The sequence below is a fragment of the Dermacentor silvarum genome, chromosome 1 (assembly GCF_013339745.2).
Source record: "Dermacentor silvarum isolate Dsil-2018 chromosome 1, BIME_Dsil_1.4, whole genome shotgun sequence".
Lineage (NCBI taxonomy): Eukaryota > Metazoa > Arthropoda > Arachnida > Ixodida > Ixodidae > Dermacentor > Dermacentor silvarum.
In genome coordinates this window covers 164,787,838-164,810,002 of record NC_051154.1, presented here as the reverse complement: position 1 = coordinate 164,810,002, position 22,165 = coordinate 164,787,838, and the positions used below count along the sequence as shown (strand labels likewise).

The 22,165-nt window shown below is 48.6% G+C and overlaps 1 pseudogene; it reads right to left on the bottom strand.

Annotated features, from left to right (window-relative positions):
• Positions 1 to 13,271: 13,271 nt before the first annotated feature.
• LOC119437865 (U2 spliceosomal RNA) lies at positions 13,272 to 13,427 on the bottom strand (annotated as a pseudogene).
• Positions 13,428 to 22,165: the final 8,738 nt, after the last annotated feature.

Sequence of the window (22,165 nt, the reverse complement as noted above, 5' to 3'; positions counted from 1 at the left end):
CATCCTGCGGCCTCTGGAATTAGGTTTGCTTTCCTGAGGCGAGGTTGCTGCTGAAGCAGGGCTTCTACTGCGCGCCGACTACAGCCCCCTTCCAGCTGACGAGACCCAGGGTATAAATAAAGGTAACCAGCCTTAGAACCAGCCTGTCTATCGATTTCTATACGTTGCTCGATTATTGCAATGGAACTTCCATAGTCGAGTGAAGGTTCCATGAAAGAGGATGGTCACCTAGCTGACTTGTGCATGACGTCTTACTACCAATGACGACAAAAAAATTCACCGATAACTACAATACCCCCTAATGCAAAATTTGAGCGCAGCTCTATACGTGTTTTCAGTTCGCAATATATTGGCTCGCGCGGACAATCTGTCTCGTGCGGCACGTTGCAAACGGAGCAAAGTGTGGTGCGACTGCGTCGCTAATCGGGACATCGCGAGAGGCAGCGCGTGGGTGACGCGTGGGCGCGATTCACAGCAGCCGCCGCTGAAAATCTACCAGACAACACGCGCTACTCTGGCGCCATCTCGAAGCCATCGTCGCCGCACTACGCTTTTCATCTCACGCTTTCGCCATACCTTCCTCCAATTTCCTTCTCATGTTTCCACTACACGCTCCTTTCCACTTTCCTCCTCGCGTGTTTCATCCCCCGCTGCGATTCGCATTAGCTTTCATCTTTCGCTGTACTCGTTCATTCGGTTATTACGCCGCCGCCGCCGCTCGCCGCAGGAACGGGCGCCTAAGAGCTGCGCTGTAAAAGCCAAAGCAGCGGGCATGTCGATTCTCGGACGTGGAAGTGCACCTTATGGAAGGTACACAAGGGTTTTTGCATTTTCCCCTCATCAGAATGCGACAAAAGCGGCCCGGATCGGACCCGCGACCTCGTGCTCCGCAGTGCAACGCCATAGCCGCCGCGCTACCGCGGCGGGTGTGATCATTGTAACCGTTGTGGTTATTTTGCTGCTGAACTCAATTAGATTGCGTATCTTTAGCACAGCAAATGCTACAATCGGGGTTCGGTCCCATTATAGTAATCTATCTTTGAACTAGGTCGACGCACAAAGTATGATTCCGCAATCTTGCAACAATGTTTCCGCGTTCTGCAACAAGAAGGCATCGTGAATGGCCCTTCCACATCGTTGCCGTGCACTGCAGGAAAAAATTGCAGTTTGTTCACAATTTTATACAACATGGAGACGCATGGTTTTGTTGGTTTTGTTCCAATGATGTTTATTATTTCATGCTAATGGGGAAAAGTTAGGACAAACCATGGCCTCGTAACGAGAGACACCATTCTGTTGGTCGTAAGCGCCCTTTTGGAGTCACTCTGTTGCAGCTCAATTATGTGACGTCCGCCTCCACTATCTGATCACGCCTCTTCAAGACACACAGATGCATCGTGGACACCCAGCTCAAATATGTAATTGCGCCTCTTGAAGTCGTACAAATGCATCGAAGGCATCGCACTCAACTATGTCATCGCGCCTGCTGAAGTCGCACTGCGATTTCAAGAGGTGAAGACATAGTTGAACTCGACGTTTACAATGCATCTAGATGTGCGACATTAGGAAGCAAGAAGCACGATGACATAGTTGAACTAGATGCAGACGATACATCGGTGAGACTTCAAGAGGCCCGATGACATAGTTGAATTAGACGTCGACAATTTATCTGTGTGAATTAAAAAGGAACATTGGAACAGTTGAGAATCACGCCCACATAGCATCTATGTTGCTTCAAGAGGCCCGATCGCATCGTTGAGCTAGACGTCCGCGGGGCATCTGACTATGTCATCGCGCCTCATATGTCACACAGAAGCATCGTACACATTGTGCTCAACTCCTCGAACCTTTAAGTTCCACAAACACATAAAAGCTCAAATTGCGACACTGGAATTCCCGCAGATACATCCTAGGGGTATGAACTATGTTATCGCAAACAACATTTATCTTCTGCAGCTCTTGATGAACATGACTGGTCTGGAAGGACACGACTTGTCGCTGAAGTAATGAAGGCGTGGTCTAGTGAAATTGGCTAGAAGCACTGTTTTAGCTCAAATTGTACAAATGATAATAGAATCACTTCGTGATTGTCCGGGTGCGCTACAGGTCTAGTAAGTACATACAGGGACCATATAGCTTGGAGTTCTGTGTTTCTCTCAAGCATTTCTTTTTGATCATCGAGATTGCCCATGACCAAGGTGTGCACAGCGTGGATTTCGAAAATTGTTGTAGGTCTATATATAGAACAGGTGTACTCTGCAACAACCCTTTACCCTCCTTCCCGGGATAATAAATGGTCTGTAAATGCAAATTGATTCGCCAGTCCTCATTTGCGGAATGCTGCTCTAGCTTACACAACGCGCCATAGCTTTTGTGGGATGGCTTAGGTGGAGAAGGCGGGACAATTTTTAATTGTACACGCGTACTATTCTGGCACGCGCCGCCGTCAGCCACGCAGGCACACGCTTGCACGCACTGGGCACACACAAAGGTAAGCACGTCATGACTATTATTAACGCGAAAGCCTTAGATGGTTCATGGGTCAAAATATCCGAAGGCTATCCGGCTGATGGCACCAAAATTCAAGTGACATCTCAGGTGATGTCTCAGACACATTAGATAAACTGTTATCATGAGTAAAAGCAAGTTCGAAATCACTATGGAAGCTAAGAATACAGCCACATTTGGTGACGCATGCACCAGTAAGTCAAGAATTTATTTAACAATAAAAGAGCTCGATTACCTCTATTCGCGTTGAACATACACCCTTCTAAATAAGCAGTGGGGCCACAAAAGTGTCTGCATGTGGTTTTCCCGGTTTTGTTCATATTTGCCGAGTAGTCTACACCTGTCTTATGATGTTTTGAAGAGTATAAGTACGCCTGCGAGAGCTGGAAATAAATCTGTCGTTGAAAGTTAGCGCTGTGTGTCTGTGTTATGTGCCTTTCCGTCTCCCTCTCATTCTGCCTGCGCTACAAGAAAGGAGACGAACGAAAAAGATAGCGAAAGTCACTACACGAACGTGCCGTTAACCACGCACAACCAGTGGCGGTGTCTAGGCAACCGAAAAAGAGAACGAGTAAGAGAAAAACAAGTAAAGAGAAAACAAGTAATAGGACGTAACAATGCATTCGAATGAGAATGTCAATGTAATTTAATGAATGTCTCGTGAAGGCGCAGGCTTTCGCCTTCATCCTCTTTAGCGTATGCTAAAGTGACTGTCAACTTTTTTTGTGTGTCGTTGCTACGAAATTGCATGCGCAAACACTCTAAGCATGATGTGAGACCTGGCTAGTTGGTCATCTATGATGTGCACAGCGCGACAGCAGGCAAATGACGGAAAGGGGGCGACGGAGACAAGCGCTGCAAAGAATCCCCCTTCCTTGTCTGAAGGCACCAGACAGAGTTCATTCCGTGTGAGGCACTTGTCTCCTTCGCACTTTTACGTCCTTTGTCTGCTGTGGCGCTGTGTACATCACCTAAGTATGAGCTGGATTCAGCTGAACCGAAACGGAATACGTATGTCGGAACGTGCTGGAAATTATACATCTTGGTTACCTGTTGCTGCTGTTGGCTGTAGTGAGCTGAAGGCGCACATTATACGCATAAACTTCACCGGCGATGTCTAATGACTTATAGGTTTTAACGCCCTAAAGTAACAGAGGGGCTGTGCGGTAGTGGGGAGCTCGGGGCTAATTTGGGCTAAGTCCTTTAATGTGCGCGGAAACCTCAGTACGCACGCTTCATTGCTTATCCGCCCCCATTGTCATGCGGTTGCAGTGGTCGGTAATCGAACGCATGACAACGTGCTTGACAGGAGAACGCCACTAAGCAGCCGCGGCGGCTAAATCTTCGCCTGTTGGTGCGTATTGTCCGTAACTGTATCAAAACTTCGTATAGCAAGCGGGCAACGCAGATGGGGCTTTGCGGATTCAAACAGTATAATCGCACCTGTCTTTCACCGTCGTAACTGGCCACACAATTCAACGTGCGTTCACGGTATTGATAACTGAATGACGGGAAATGCTGAAACATAGAGGCACTCGAAGCACATACGAATAACGCGGGCCAGTTCATGTACGTACAACACGCGTGCGCCCAAGACTCACTCGCAACGAGCTTGTGACAGTCATATCGCTTACATATATGGCCTTCTGTTTTCCTTCAGGTGACTAAATTTTACTAGTGAGCATGAGATGCAGTCGCAAACGCTAAGGCACTCATTAAATGATCGATAAATACAGGGATCTTGATTGAAGACAAACTATTTCACTCTAAAATTATGTGTGTGCACGAAGTATTTTTATTAAACCTATTTTTGCATTTATTTTAATGTTCGTAGCCTATACAGGGGCCGAATTCAAAACGCATTTAGTTCGTAAGTGCTGTTTGTCATTGACCGGCCTCCGATAATAATACGTGCAACGTCACAATTCACTGATACCGGCTTACGAACAGTCTTAGTGAAGGAACTGCTTTGTGAATACGTTCCCTGGTTATATGAATGACGGAATTTGAGGCCCCGAAATGATTTCAACCGTCTGGCCTTTTTTTTTTTTTTTTGACGCACAAGCCTCACTAACCAGGGTTTCTTTCTTCTTGTTTTTTTTTTTTTGTTTCGTTTTCCTTCTTTCTTTTCATTTAACGTGTTTTTTTATGTTGTCATTGCTCATGGCAGTCGATACTGCGACCTTGAGCTATAGCCGCCATACCTGAGCTTTCACTATTACAATCCCCAGAAGACATCATTTCTACGATGGCGAAATGCAAAATGCTCGTGTACTTGGATTTTGGTGCACATTAAAGAACCTCTCGGGTTCAAAATTTCCCTTTCCCCACGGCATCTCTCATAGACCGAGCGTTGTTTTGGGCAGTTAAACCTTAGGAATCAAATCATGCCGGATGAAGCGCGCTAACAATGGCGGCGCGCGTAGAGAGCCCGTTGTGTATAAAACTCAAAACGCACGGAGGTTCGTCATTAGAGAGTTTTAGATTAGGGGGGACGCAAGTCTAGGGGCCCCTTAATCTAAAACTCTCTATTATAGTCACTGTAATCACAGTATGAAACTATGACGGCAATCGCCACAACAATGCGAATTGGATCATCGCTGATCACTGCACCCGAATAGCACTTTCGTTAAATTAGCTTTGTATGGAAAGCGCAAACTCACGTTATCCTTTCCCCTCTGCATCTTGTGCGCACGCGCTAGAAGTGCGATGATTGTAAAAAAAAAGGAAATAGAAACTACGACAAACTGCTTCTTTTCAGAAGGGAGCGAGGCGTAAACACGCGATAGCCGAGGCGTCGGAAGCGTATACGTTTCTCTGATAAATGCGCTTGCACAAGCATTGCACAATACCTTTATATGATCTGCAATGTGTTGACACCATGTTGCGACGTGTCGAGACTGACCTTGTAGACCGATGTAGAGACTATCTAATGGCTGCACACACAAAGAAGTCTGCCTTTTCACGGTGATCGCACAGTGCTCTGATGTTTACAGCACCAGACTCTGCTCCTCCACAAAGCACATGCAAAGTTGTGCGTCTGATTGCTTCGCCACACATGTGTCGAACTGCATAACGTGCTTCTACTGTTCCAAGGCTTGAATGGAACGGCCCGGGGTTCAGTGGTGAGGATCTCGCCCGGAGAGGCCTATTTTGTCCTGCTCGGTGGAAGTTTGTGTTGACAGACCAAACGACCGACGGCATTGCGCGAACATTCGTTTGTGATCTGTATGATGGATATCATCATTAAAAAGAGTTTTCGAATAACGTGGACAAGGCATTGCGATTCCGTAAGTTATCAGGTGTTTTGTAACGTCAGTAAATGTAATTTTGTCATTACCTGTTTTATTGTGTGTGGCGCCCTTCTGTATAATGTTTCCTGTTCTGTGCGACAGAGGAAACTCAAGGATACCCACCGCGGTGGCAAGCTGGTAAAGATGACCTGGCTGCTGAACACAAGGTCACTGGTTCGATTACCAACTGCGACAGCCGCATTTCGACAGAGGTGTCATGCAAGGATGCTCGTGTACAGAGTTTTGGGTCCTTGTTAAAGAACCTCAGGTGGTGTAAAATTAATCAGAAGGCTCTCAATACGGCGTCTGTCATAGCCACAGAGTGGCATTGGGACCGTAAGACCCCAGCATTTTAATTCGAACGCAGGAATTTGTTCTCTCCCTTTGTTCTGAGAAGTGAATGAGTTGCCAGTCTAGCACGTACTCAGGCCGCTCTTGTCTGGTATAGATCACAGGGGCAAGGACAGCCGCCTGCTTGTTCATTCCGCGTACGCTAGAACGAGCAGTTAGTCAGCGATAGAACTCGCGGGAAAACCTGTGCGCCACGCACACGTGAGCGGGGACAAAGCGACTTGTCACCATCTTTGAAGTGTACGCGTTGTCGCTCTCGTATGCCCTATGCGGCCCCATCGCGACGCTCATTAAGGACGGTACGGGTAAGGCCAGACTAGGGGCTAATGGCGAGACCAGGAAGCAGCAACAAGTGCGCCACTTGTGTGCGGGCATCCAGCCAAGCCGCGCTACGCACCCAAACAAACGCCTCATGTGACCAGTACGTAATGCGCGTGTACTCCGCGAGTCATTACGTTGCTCCCAAAACAACGGCGTCAGCAGTCGCGCGTGCATGTGTGTGCGTGTGCGTGTGTGCGTATGCGTGTGTGCGTGCGACAGAATTTGGGGATCAAATGACTTTCGGCAGCCTTGTCTTGCCGGCCTCCTATGTTGTGCCTCACTTGAAGACGGATCATAGAATCTGTGAGCTTCGATGCATCGAATACTTATGTGAGGCCATGGCGTCCTCCACAGCTTCATTAAACAAATCAGGCGTACAAACGGAACGTTGCCTTGGGACGATTCAGAAGCTCGTTGAACATTATTCTAAAGAGGGTTGGCGTGTCCGATGTGAACGTAGATCAGAATCACGGAAGTCACGAGTGGGCACTCGGGCAGAGCTGCATGGTAGCTTTATCGATGTCACGTACAGATCGTCAATAAAGACTTCCTCATAAATAAACAACTGTGAATCTGGCTTCTCGAGGCAGTGTTACGAACGGACATGTGGCAACAGGGCCAAATAAGGTACAGCACTCGCAGACTCATAATCCTACGAGGTTAATCTCAAACCTCGTATTGTGGCAACGCCAACAGGCAAGGCAGCGTCAGCACAGCTTGGCTTCTGAATAGCTTGGTCTCGCCCACGTACGGAATCACTCGCAGCACATCAAATGTGTTCCGGTGAGGCGGCGTGCACTACGCTTGCGGGTGACCGCTTCAGCGAAGTAAGCCATTTCTTTGTATACCCTAAGCCCCACGTCCGTAACCATTTCCTCCAGCGTCGACGCGTTCGAAAATGCTGTAATGAATATTTCAAGCTGTCTTAGTTTACAAAATAAAGGGTCGTGTCTGATAGCCTCTTTTGCACTGAGTTCTCCTAGGTTAAATACGCCGCCAGCTTGTGCGACGTACGCCTAAGACCAGACAAGAAGCCGCAGGCTCTAGCGATAAGGTCAGCTACGATGTTTTGTGATTATTTCGTTAATGAAAATCTTGGCGTTCAAGTTGCTCGTCTGCAGTGTGCCACGAGACGTCAGACTGGCAGTAGGTTGCGGTCGTTTCAGGACTAATAATATAGTAATCTGGTGCACGATGATCAGTGTGCGACGTAGATGTTGAATTCTGTCCAGAAAGCTTGTCGCGATAGTAAGTGCTTCAGAACATTTTCTGCCGCAAGTTTACCTGATTGTACCCAAGGATCTTCAGTATCTAATAAATAAAATGACGCGTATCCAGCCTGTGTCCCCAGACTAAGGCTGGTTAGTTTTATTCATATTCCGGCTTTCGTCAGCCGGAAGGTGATCCGTGTGACGTAGAAGCGCTATGCTTGAACAGTGAACTCAACCACAGAAGGGCGAACCTGTTTGCCGAGGTCGCAGAATCGGTTGTTTTCATTAGATTAAAAACACGACTATCACGAAACACGATTAATCAAACTTCTTTCGCAGTGATTGTCCTCTCTACTTTACCTTCTTCGTTCGCTTTCTATTCCGTGCACATTAATCTATTGTACAGGAAATAATTCGCGCAGGATCGACGCCGACCTAATGTAAGAAAAGATGTCCTCCAGGCTACGTTATGCACTCATCCGAGTGATGTTGCGATATAAGTTTACGTCATGGCAGGCCAGTGGCCACCCGCGAAGCCACATTACGCAAGTGTGAGTTCGTCCGGGCTAATATTGGCAGCACTAGATTGGCGCAATTTTCGTCCGAACTAAACAATCGTGTGCCGCCAAACAGTCGCAGCATACGTCGGTGGACCCTGAGGCTTTTTGTCGTCCGTCGTGTGTCTCTAATGAGAAAAAAAAAAACTTAACGTTTTCCTTCTTCCGTACACGTTGCATCGGAGGTGCGCGCAAATGCAAACGCGAACTTCGTTTGCTAAATGTCGCAACGTAGAAATCCAGCGTGTTTTCTCGTATGACGAAACTTGCAGGCGGTATAACGGGATTCGCGTAACCCCAGATTTGCGAGCCTCACAGAAGCGGCATACGATCCTGTTTGCGCTGGTTGACAGAAATGCCGAGTATGTGGTTAGCAGAATGCCCAGATTTTCCAAGTGATGCCATGCCCCCCCCCCCCCCCCCCGGCCTTTTCTTTTCTTTTTTTTTTTTTTTTATCTCCACGCTGCTGCAGACAGTGATTTATTCAAAGCATTTTCTGTTTACTTGTGAACACTCGCGGAGAGAAGCCGTGTGCGCCTTCATTTTTTTCTAAATGAAGCTTAAAAAATGAGCCCACTTCAAACCGTGCGCACGACTATACTGTCTCTCGTCTCCTATAGCTACCATTCAGCTGTTTGCTGGGTTTTCCACTAGTCGGCACTTTGAGAAACGTTACAAGGCAATGTAAGATAGTTTTAATTTAGGTCGCATTTGTCGCCATCTGCCTTCAGAACTTCTGCAACGTATCCCCGGCGTGGTAAGAGTGATATGTTCCGAATCAATTCCACTGTCAGAATAACAGCAATGCTTGACTAGGCTACCTAAGTGAGGAATAACGCAACGATGTAATCCCATTTCCAGTGGCGTCTATAGCCAGTGGCCCGCTCAGCGACGCCTAACCTATTTCATTACCAGAATCGTCCACTCGGAGCGAGAGATGGCAACGACGGAATGGAATCGACTGCAAAGTATCGCCATGGAACACCAGCCGTATAAGCTTAACTCAATCGCCCTGTTTTCCTGTTTATCCTGCAGGTGAAACAGCTAATTTGGGCTCAGAGCACACCTGAGGATCCTTTCCACTATCTAGCCTCACTGCCAGAAGACCAAACACGCGCCTCTTTTTGTCAGACGATACTGCCTTATCGTGTATACGTTCCATCTGATTACACAGCTGCAGTGAGAGTTTTTTGTCCCGCTTGGGGCTTGGCTCAGCAACAAATTCCACTGACATTACCAGTAATTCGAACGAAGGCACAACGCTCATCACCAGCTCTCAAGCAACTTTCGCTGATCTTGCTGTACAAAAAATACAGTGATCATACCCATCTATGCACTAATGGTTCAACCACCGTGGACGGTTCTGCACGATCAGTGATATTTCCTGCGAAAGTCACCACCTTGAAGTTCAACACATCACACCAGATGATATCGACAGCCGCGGAGCTTGCTGTTCTTCGTATCGCACTTCGCATAATTCGTGAGGAACCTCCTCAAAAATGTAGTGCTTTCAGTGACTCCAAGGCAGCTCTACATTGCTTGCTTTCCGCCTTACGCCGTGGATCCTACGAACAACTAGTCCTAGATATCCGAGAGCTCCTTCATCACCTCGTCGAGCAGGGACACGACGTCACATTTCAGTGGCTGCCTTGCCGCTGTGGCGTAATGAGCAACGAACATGGCGATGAAGCTGCTCGATCTGCTCATGAAGACGGTGTGCAGGAACAAATCCCGCTGTCAAGAACAGATGCAGCAGCGAAACTTCGAGTGCTTGCAAACGATGCCACACAATCGTTGTGGAGCACACCTAGTTTTCAGCACAAACGTCTGCATCGACTGCACCCTTGTCTTCGACTTCGACCTCCACCTGGACCATCGCGACCCGAGACAACGGTACTTTACCAACTGTGGCTTGGCGTCGATTTTACCAAATCCTTTGCTTTCTGCATAAATGGGAAGATAGTGCTGCGTGTGACTACTGCAGCAGCGAGAAAACTATCGAACACGTTCTTTGCCGTTGTCCCCGATACTGCGCGCAAAGGCAGTCACTCGCGACCGCGCTGGCGCGTCTTGACGACCGGCTGCTTTCGGAGCAGACAATCCTGGAACGCCGGCGTATACAGTCGTCACACAACAAGTCAGTCAAGGCACTCTTGAAGTACTTGCTTTCGAGTAGACTATCTGACAGACTATAGTTCTCACGGACGTTTCCAACCTTCTCTATTTTTTTTCGTGACTTTGCTTTTTCTCTCCGCTATTCTTTCCGTCTTTCTGTCTATTCTTCCGTCACTTGAATTAACTTCGAAGGAAAACACTTCCCTTTTTTTTTCTTTTTTCTTTTTTTCTTCTTTTCCTTTCTTAGTGGTACTGGAGGCTATACACCTAAACTGATCTCGTCGGAAAATGCGGAGGTCTTTTCCCCTTTAAGAAAACCAGAAATTGAAAGTAAAGATGTCTTTGACTTAAAGGGTTACGCTAGCGAAACTCAGATTTTTTTAAAATCCTTTCCGACGATAAATACCCGCCGTGGTTGCTCAGTGGCTATGGTGTTGGGCTGCTGAGCACGAGGTCGCGGGATCGAATCCCGGCCACGGCGGCCGCATTTCGATGGGGACGAAATGCGAAAACACCCGTGTACTTAGATTTAGGTGCACGTTAAAGAACCCCAGGTGGTCCAAATTTCCGGAGTCCCCCACTACGGCGTGCCTCATAATCAGAACTGGTTTTGGCACGTAAAACCCCATAATTTTTTTTCCTACGATAAATGAAAGTGTTAGGATGCCGAAGTTTGTGTCTATATCCCTTAGTCCGTAGGCTTTCGCGAACACTGGAACGCCTGCACACTGTGCGCGACTGGAGATATATACGTAGCGAGACTAAAGCCATATCGCACACATTTCGCCTGTGGTTGTGTAGCTTAAGCACCGGGACAGTGCTTCTACTGCCGCGGGTGATGATTCGGAACAGCCGCCGCAGTGTGGCTGCACTGAAGAGGAGGAAGACGACGTGTTCCCGCTTGATATAGCGTCGCCATCTTGGCCTCCGCTGGCCTTCCGTGTAAATGAATTGTTAATAGCCTTGGGCATCAGCTACACGTAACAATATTGAGACAATTTAGTGGGATTGTATATTTACGCGCGCGCTATGCGCGTACTTCATGGCGGCGTCGCTCGATGGCACGGCGTGTCCAGTGGGAAACGCGAGACAGGAGCCCAGCTGCATACACGCCTCATGCATGACGCATTTTGGCGGCGGCAATACGTTGTGTCGATACAATGATTCAATGCCAACCGCATTAACGTCGTCATATGTCGGATTTTTTTTACAGCGAAGCTGTATATGACTAGTTTCCAGCGGATTTATGTCCGTAGACCAAAAACGTGCAACACTGGCAGACCTCGGAAACTCCGCTGGTTTTTTGTCCACGCGAATTGCGGCGCCATCCATGAGATGGATGCGAAACCAAAATCGCTTTTCCTTTTTTTTTAATTGTCAACCCTCTCTCAACTTTGTCGTTTCTCCCACGCCTTCAACTATCGGCGGCGCGGCTGGCGCGGCCCGCGCTCGTCGTCGGCCGTGCTGATAACGGCCAAAACGACAGCAATTTTTTTTCTGGCATTATGTGGTCAGTTTTGCGGTTTTCGCCTTCCGCGCTAGCAGTGTGGTCCGTGTGGTACCCTACCGTTGCACGTTTGTCGGCTTTTCCCCGCAATGTCTCGCAGCTGTCGCTGTTCGTGTGTGGTTCAATGGTGTGCGAACACATCAAGACGAAGTGAGCCATGCTACGTGAAATTCTACCGCATCCCTAAAGACAACAGGTGAGCACTGTGCAGTTCACTTCCCGGTTTTTATTTGTGATAGCAATTGTGCGCAGTCGTACATGGCTGTCCAGTGGTGAGCCAGCAGCTAGCTGATTTGAAAACACCACAACGATGCAGTCAATCGTTATGTCAACAAGCAGCGAACATAAAGCTCCTTATAAATATAGTACCACCTGTGCGTATCGCAAGGAACACGTGTGTAGGTGAGCGCTTTGCACTCATTTCTAGAATTGGTCGCCATCGTTTAAAAATGCATTTCTGAGAATTATGGTTGACATATCACAACTAGTACTCTGCCGCGGCGCGAAACGAGCTCAGTTTTGTATGTTCAAACTGCGATGTTATAATTTATGATCTTCACTGTTCTTCAGGATGGAAGCGTTTTTAACCTACGCTGGAAGGATGGACCTAATGGGTTTGCCCAGAGACAAGGTCGACAACCGCAGAATATGCTCGGTGCACTTCACGGAGGTGGATTTTATGGACCGAGCGAGAAGCAGGCCGTGAGAAGCTATTCTGCGCATTGGCCATCAGATCAATTACAATAAATGTTTCTTTACATGTGCGTACATGAAACACCGTCCGTGTTTTTTTGCATTCTATAGTGTGTTGCACTGTCTGCTCCAATTCTGGTTTTCGCAAACGAACACAATAAAATGAGCCCAAAGAACTGTTGTGTTGTAAGTGGAATTATTTTTAATACAATTTGGGCACATGCTTGCTTGATTGTAATAATGAACGCGACTGCGCGCTTGAAAACGCAAATAGAACCTGCGCACAAGCACTCAGCACGAATGGCACGGCTGGACAGGAGAGGAGCGCGGAGCACGCGCTTCGGTCCGGCGGTGCGTCAGCTAATAACGCCCGCGTCAAAAAGAGAGAGAGAGAGAGCGCCGCGGACAGCTAAAGAAATAAAAAAAAAGAGCATTGCGGGAGGCATGAGGGGAGGCATGGGAGAAGGATAGGAAAGTCAAGAGGGAAAGGGGAAACCAGCAGAACAACCTTATCATAAAAAAGGAAGAAGAAAGGTGCTATAGAGAAAGGGGGAGGGTAATAAAAATCGCGCAGCTTTTCTTATTTATTTTTTTTTCGCCACCGTAGTACCGTCATCCATCCGCTAGGGCCTAACTGAAGTGCACCTTGGCGCTAGCGTCGACTGAGCGTCTGCTATAGGAGAACCCATGGGAGGTATAGGAAGATTCACCCCCCTGATACTGGGCGACCCGCGGCGGAGGTGAAGCAGGCTTCAAGCACTCCGCCAACTTGCGAAAATAAGTTTAATATCTTGGGTCCAAATACAACCCGTATCAGATAATAAGCTGATAAGAACAGATACTACACTCTGACGAGCGTCGGCCATGCCATACGTTCGCGGCATACACGTTTAAAATTAGAAATTGAATTATGGGGTTTTACGTGCCAAAACCACGATTTGATTATGAGGCACGCCGTAGTGGGGGACTCCGGATAATTTGGACCACCTGGGGTTCCTTAGCGTGCACCAAAATCTAAGTACACGGGTGTTTTCGCATTTCGCCCCCATCGAAATGCGGCCGCCGTGGCCGGGATGCGACCCCGCGACCTCGTGCTTAGCAGCCCAACACCATAGCCACTAAGCAACCACGGCGGGTACCATACACGTGTACGCCATCCCACGTATTCAAAGTAGAGCCTACCAATCTGAGTGTATTTTGTCTCTTGACGTCATGTTCTACGTAGGCTCCTTTCCTCAGTTCTGCTCTGACTGTGAAATGGGTAGGCCGCGTGTTGTACGGTCTGAAGAACAGCGTGCCTACCAAGAACGACGGCGTGAACAGAAAAGGGAATGGGCGCGGCGGCGGCGGAAGGAGACCACCGACGATGAGCGGGCCGCCGACGCCAAGCGTGCTGCCCGCCAGGACCGCGAGGCGGAAAGAAACGCGAACCGTCCACGTGGCCCCGATCCCGCTAACTTGGAACGTTTCACCGGAGCAACGGTCAATCACCACATACACAGCTTCACTCGTCGCAGAGTGGAATAGCACTGAATTTTTTATTTGGAAAACAAACACCTTTAATAACTCGCACAACGTTGCGCACGCAGAACAACACGCAGAAGGAAAAATCAAACAGCGAGCGAGATATAATCGAAGAGGTTTCCTTAAAGAAATGGTGGCAACTGCGTTAGCATGCCGTATTTGTTATCGAGCTGAAACGCTATGCTAGGCGATAAGGAGTTGAGCTCCGTGTTCGGATGTCAACAAATGGCTCTTTCTTGTTGTCTATTGTGCGCAAACTGTTCGCAATCGGCGCTCGTCGTAAATCTGTCGTTTTTCAGGACTTTGATTCGTTTCGCTCCTTGATGCACCATTTTGCGTATACTATAGCAGCTGGCCAAGTAAAGATACGCTATATACCGATGCTATTCGCACATGAACACCAATGTATGAATGTTACGAGTTGGTACCGCTTCTGACGTGAGATGACCGTTCTCCGCACGCGAGTAGCAACCGCGATATTTATTCTTCAGCCTATTCCATAGTTATTCGCGTCTGAGCTGCGCTGTTCGCATTTCAATTGTTCATTAGATCGCGATGTCATACCAAGACCGAATGATCACCGGATGCCTGATATTCTCTGGTTCAGCCATTGTGGTGCGATTGGAAGCAGCCATTGTCGAAACCGGAGTGTGCGCCCAGCTACGTGCAGGATCGCGGACTGGTACGGTGAGCTCCGGGGCTGGCAGCCGTCTGGGCTACGTGCCGAACGACATGCCGCACCGAACACGAGCTTCACACATGCGTGTCATGGCAGACGTGACTTTCGCTTCTGGAAGGGAGGAGGATGAGGAGGTTTCAATGAAGAGAAGGGAGGAAAGGGTCGTCCGGGAGAGCTTGTCTCTAGCCTGCTACGGGAATTTGCCGCAGGAGGGAGGTGGCGCGAGCGCCACGTTCGGCTGAAGAGTCGGGTTGCTTTATTGTTCCTTCGTCCGCGCAATCGAATACTTCACTATAACGTTAGAAGGCGTCGAGCAGCGAGAGCTCGCGCATTGTGACTCACGCGATATGCGCGCGACGCCCATTGTGTCGGTGGAACCGGAGGCGGAAAACGAGAGAAGGGGAAACGTACTGGTTCGAAGCGCCCCGCTGTTGGGTCCGTCACGCTGTAGGGAGATGCATGATGCAATGCGTAGGTCTTTTTGCAGCAGAAGCAGCGGCGGCGGCGGCACGGGCACCTCTAGACATTTAGGTCTAGGCCCCCGCGAGGGGTCTCCTCGCAGCACGCCTGCAACGGTGACTCGGCACGGGATGAATGCAAGCGGCCTTGAAATAGTTACCAGCGTAACCATTATCGGAAACTCCACATCAGAAGGAGACAAAAGAAACGTACGGCTGTACGTACTACGTCTCGTGCGGAAGATTCACCGGGGAAAAGAAAGGCAGCGACAAAAATTATGCGGTTTATGCACTTAATAAGTAAACTTTTAGCGCACCCAACGACCAACCTGGGCGGTGACGAAGGTCATACTGGAGAACGCCGAATTTATTCTCACCACCCGGGGTTCTTTAACGTACACAGAAATAACGATACGAGGGCGCTTTTGCATTCTACCACCACAATGCGACGTTACTCCTGGCGGGAACCGAAACCCTGATCTCGTTCTGAGTGACTAAACGCCATCGCCGCCGAGAAAGGCGCGGGACAGGTAAAACACATGGCAATGAGCATCACTCCTCCGGTGCTTTTCTGGGGTCTACGTCACTTCGTAATGACTCGTTCTGAAACAGTACGCATCTTCAGGTAACATGTAAAAATAATGTTGCCTTAAAGAACGGTATTTCACGTACTAGAACTGGCGTCACAATGTCACATCCTAGCATATGCGCTAGTGGGGATGTACGCGGCTTCTCTACTCCAAAGATCACCGCTGATCGTCACTATAGTACAGTAGCGCACCCAGGATCTCTGTCAGGGGGCGGGGGGGTTGAACTTTTGTGGTGGCAGGTAGGAAGCAAGCACTGTGCATAATGTGCAATTTCCTTGCTTTAGCCAGAGGAATCCAATGGCAAATAAAATGCCTAATTATTATAATAATATAATGACACCAAGGATGATGGCGATGTCTATTTTTTAAGCGTTTTACTCAAAGTAATTTAATAGTCAATGAATAAATACAAGACAGTGATAGAGTGTTTCTGTTAATCAGGAAAATTCGACCTCAAGCCACCTCCGGAATTGTAATGACAAGGTGAACAGAGCACTGAAGGTACACGCTGGACTGGTGGGGCTGGACGCGTTGGGGGGGGGGTTAACTTGGCATCAGGGGAGGTTACATCACCCCCCCGTCGGTGCGCCACTGCAATAGTAGCCCTTTTTAACCGTCCACTGTTTTGTCGCTGTGACATTACTAAAATAATACGTCGCTTCTCGTACAGTACTACGGATCGCGTAAAAGCAACTTGACTCTTGTGTTTTGAGCGTGTTATGACGCGTCGGGGAAGCACGTTTTGGTTCACACCGTTTATTCACCCGCGATTGCGTTCCGCCTCTGGTGCAACTTCCACGTGTTCAGGCCTCATGCTGTTTTTGTTTTGTTTTTTTTTCTTTTGTTTTTGTGAATTCGTGGTCATTTGCCGCTTTCTTAATAGTCGCAGAAGTCAAAAGAAACAGACACAGTCAAGTCAGACAATTGCGGTGTACAAGAGGACCCAATGAATATGACACGTTTTCGCAATCGTCAGTGCGCACGTGGCCGCCACAGTATCGCAACGCAACAAGAAATAGAGGTAGCAGCACAGTGAGGCGGATGCCCGGCAGGTTAGGGGCTTGCTTTTGAAATCCCCCCATTTGGAAATAATATCAGAGCGGTGTTCGGTATAACAAAACAAAGTACGCACGTAGTTATGTTATTCTGCCATGAGGTGCAAACGTGCGACCACTTGATTCACGTGCCGCGGTCACAACACTGTACAACAATCCGTTCGCAGGAGCGTGGAATAATATGCATACCACTTTGCGAACAGTTGTGCATAGTTTTGATTGTTTAGCAGCAGCGTCATGGAGGTGGAGTAAACGGTGGGTGAGGAGGGGGGGGGAGGCTGAGGGCAAGGTTTTTATGTATGAATAATTTGATTATCAACCACGCACTTCTATGCTATCCTAAGAGAATGGTCTCAAGGGTCATTTTGAAATAACAATAAATACGCCGACAAGCCGATTTCCAGTTCCCAACGAAAGAATGTGGGTTGCGAGATAAAGCGAGAGAGATATAGAGATCTACTTCATTTTCAAGCGGCTTTTTTCGCCTGTAATTCAAAATAAACAACTATACGCCTGCGCAGACGTCTCAATCGGAAATAAAAGGCGAGATTCGTTGTCAGGGCCACATGGAACTTGCTTCACAATGGTGGACCATTTTGGCGCGTTGGCACATCATCTTCGGGATGTGTAGCGCAGGGTGAGCACAACGACAAAAGCAGGACGCAATACAAGGCGCGTTGTGTTGTATTTAGTCCTTCTTTTGTCGTTGCGTTGACCCTGCGCTATACAAGTATCGTGGAACTTGCTGTTTGGAGAAAAGCTGCGCGCTCCGCTTCGAGCGGATGGTTTCGACATCCTTCTAACGTCACCATTGAGTCAGAAGGAAGCGTCGCAGCGAGCTGGACGGCGCATGGTGCCACGGGTTTACACAATGGCGGGCAGCACGTGCCCCGTATTGCGGCTGATCGAGCTTGTGGGGAGACAGCTCGTGTGTGATGCATACGCAGTAGCTCCGGCTTCCCCGGCCGTGTTGCGCATCACGCAGGCGTGCCCGTGAATGGCTGACATTGGAGAGCGCGCCATCGATAGGCATAGGCGGCCCGGCTGTCAACAGGAAGACGGCCGGGGCCGGGCACGTGGGTCTCTCGTCGTTGCTGCTGCACCCAGCACACGCGCAGCTGTCTCTCGTTCTCCGCTCACGGGCTCAGTTTGGCGGTGGCGGCGTTCTTCCTCATCGCGTGCAATTGACAGCTCGCGATGGTGCGGGCCAAAAGGGAGGAGCTCGGGCGGGAAAGGAAAGGAGGGCTGGTGACCCGGTGCTCGTGATGCGGCGGCGGGACCGAACCGCAGGCAGCCGCCGCCGGCGCGGCGTCAAGGCTTGTTTACGTTGACTGCGGGCGCTGGCGTCCATCACGCGAGGCAAGGACGGAAGCGCGAGCCTTGCGGCGCCCGCCGGAGTCGCGGATCGCAACGGCGATCGCGAGCGTCCACAGATCGGTTACGCGCGCCCTTTCACGCAATCGCGTTTCGCTGTCCGCGACTGCTTAACGACGGGTGGGCAGACCGCTGTTCGTCGCACCTCAGTGCTCAGGCGTAATAGAAATGCAAACTCTGCCTTTGCTGGCTTGGCTAAACGCTCACCGTGGGTTCCTGCACCCGACAGACAAAAAAAAAAAAAAAAAAAGTTAACAAAAAACTGCGGCAGAACCGATTTCACGATGAATGTCGACGTTACTACGATTAGCATTGAAGCAATATGCATCGACACAAGTATTTGAAACTGCTGAAACACGTCGTGTATGAGGCGTGTATGCAGCTGGGGTGCTCTCTCTGGTCACGTTGCGTCATCTTGCACCGCCGCAGCGAAGTTACCGCGTGGCGCGTTTGTGAATATATATACGCGCACAAGATTTTCTGAATATTGAAGATGCGGGTTCGACTGCGCCAACACCGCAGAAATCTAAACGGTGTTCTTGTTTTCATTGAAGAGCGGCACAAACGCAGTGGCACGCACCCAATGACCCAAGTTGGCGTGAAACGGGTCAGCCCGATGACGGCACCTGCACAATGTCACAGACCCGTGACGGAGGCTTTACATTTTCGACTAGGAACGGTGCAGGCCGCTGACTACAACGTACAATATATAAGACACTCTACCATCAGAACGACCTCGATCAGAACGCATATACATTGTAACATATTAAAGCAAAAGTGCTGATTAACAACAATATCAAGCGTAATAACCACGGAAATAAATAAATCAGGACTTCCCACCAAAAAAACAAGAAAACAAAGGTCAGAAGGAAAAAAAATATTCCCAAATTTGCATTAGCGTGTTCGCATAATCTCGATATTACCATACTTACAAATGGGGAAGCATGTGATGACAGCAAAATGCCACACAAGGCACTCGGCAGAATATACTATATGGCAATTGCGCCCCGTGCCCAAAACGTAGGACGGCGGTAAAGTGAGTGATGGGCCAATGCTTTGATTTTATTATCCCAGTGAACTGTGACAGCACGCATAATGAGCCAATAATAAGCAGAGAACTCCGGTGTTCGTCAGCTAAATTGTACCTATATATCTCGATTTCACATTTTCCATTCTGGAGAAAGTTTTCTTACAAAAGTAGGTAGAGACAAAAATCTACATATAACGTAGGCAAATTCCTCTAGGTTTAGGAACTGTTCAGAGAGTAGCAATTTATAGAAATTAACTACATTTTCTTCTTTCTGCTGGTACTTCAAAGTGTCGTTTGTCGGCCATTCAGTCACTTCTAATTCAAATTCACCTGTCAGTGCGCTCACATAACAGCTAAATAAAATTTTGCAACGTCTGTAGTAGCTGCTTCTTGGCACTAAATGAAGAGAATCGCTCGCCAAATTGTGAGTTTGTATCACCGAATATTCCTGCCACAAAAAGGGAACGAAATGCGATATATATCAGTCTCCACACTAACCCTTGAAACAGCAGCGGAAATGTTCCTTATTTCGATTTAGCAACTGCTTCTAAAAGAAACTGACGTTTTTCTGTGAAGCTTTTATTGCCCGTATACGGATCATGAATGAGGTAAGTCTCTCTTTGGAGCTTCACATTGCGCTTATTCATGTGGTCCATTAAGTCGACGCAGAATACCAATTTCCTGAGCCACTCGTAACTGTGCAGTATAGTAGCTCTAGATGACCCTTCCATGCAAGGAACTCTATTTCTTTCCTAAGCTAAAAGAAACGAAACAAAACTTGTTTCGTACATCAGCCATTGAAATGCCATGGGATGCACCATATCTACGAACTGAAATTCCGACCTGTTTTGAAATTCACAGAAGTGGCCACGGTGATTGAGTCCATGCGATTTCATAACACTAGCAGCTCAAACACCAGGTTTCAGAACGCAGGACATGCCCACGTATTTCCCCCAGAGGGCAGGCTCGTGAATCATGCAGTGCAAAAACATTGGCTCTGAGGATCTGCCATCTTCGGCAGCTTTTATTATTCGCTCCAGAAGGCTTTTTATTAACTCGCAGGTGGAGGTGCAGCGGAGGATCCGGCAGTCATCGGATAGACCGCCGCGGGCCGGTCGGGAGGCCTCCGCGGGCCGCATCCGGCCCCCGGGCCGTAGTTTGGGAACCCTTGCATTAGACCATGGGCTAACCAAGGACCCAAGATGGCGACAAAATAGCCTGAGAGACAGGCAGACAGACAGCAATTCGCGAAGTACCTGAAGAGTGCTAATCGCATTTTAAAAAAAGAAAAAAAAAAGGAAGAAACTACCACCGCACCGAAGTGTTGCGTAATGGCACGTCTGCTGCTCTGGAATGTCGCGGCATGCTCGACGAGAACAGTGATGAAAATTTCAGCAAGCGTAGCTATATTTCTGCAGGCTCTTCAGAGTCACTGCAGTAGACAGTACATGGTTTCGTAGTGATCTTAAACATGCCATAAGCAGCGGCTGCTTCGTGTTGTGGTAATAGGCTTGTTGGCATGGTCAATCTTCTTCGTGCCCTTCCCTTTTTGAACTAGTTTTATCAGATATGTAATCATGCCAAACCAGCTAGCCTGGTTTGGCATGATGGCACACACACACACACACACACACACACACACACACACACACACACACACACACACACACACACACACACACACACACACACACACACACACACACACACACACACACACACACACACACACACACACACACACACACACACACACACACACACACACACACACACACACACACACACGCACGCACGCACGCACGCACGCACGCACGCACGCACGCACGCACACACACACACACACACACACGCACGCACGCACGCACGCACGCACGCACACGCACACACACACACACACACACACGCACGCACGCACGCACGCACGCACACACACACACACACACACACACACACACACACACACACACGAGTACGCTTCAGCGCTCGTGACAAATTTCATTTATTTCTGGGGTATCACGTGCAAAAACCACGCTCCGATTATGAGGCGTGCCGCAGCGTGGGACTGCGCATTAATTTTTGCCACCTGGGATGCTTTACCATGCAAATGTGGACAGCTGGGCAAGTTGGTACTTATTCGTAGTAAAGCAGGGTACAGCGGATTCCACAAGCGCTTTAACGTGTGCAAGTTACACGAGCGTTGAATGTCGCCCCCCCTCCCACGAGCGTTTTTGCATGTCGCCCCCCATGGAAATGCGGCAGGGCTCGAACTGGGATGACCTCAAGCTCAGCTATAGCCACTGAGCTACCTCGGCGCGGGACTGAAGGCTGTGTGACAGCTACCGCTCTTAAAAAGAGGACCCCGGCAGTTCAGAGGCTTGCAGAGAACAAAACTGCTCCTCCCTAAAACCATGTAAAAGGATTCATTATTGTTAGGCACAAAAAACCAACGTTCCTTATTCTTCAATTGTTGCATACTTAAGTTACTTCCTTCCTAATGAGCGTAGAAAACATTACACGTAGGACAGGCTCAAAAAAGCAAAACAACGACAACAGAACAAAATGCATCTACAATAGTTAAGAAAAAATAACAGCTAAAAATAATATCTAAAGTTAGCCATAATAGCGACCTATAGTATCGTTTATTGTTATGAGCTACGCTATGTGCAGGAAAGAGGCTTCAGCTCTGAGTTGTCCCAGGAAAAAGAATACCAGTAAGGGTTGTTTTTTTCTTACGACCCGGTTCAATTGTTTTCTTTGAGAACATCACTAACATGTGACGCATTCATCACACGCTGGCAGGCAGTATCGTGCGGACAGTGCGGCAGGTGGGCACACACCTGTTCAAGCTTTACGAAGGACGGTGTGTATACGGTTGTTTTCAGCTTCGCGGCATAAA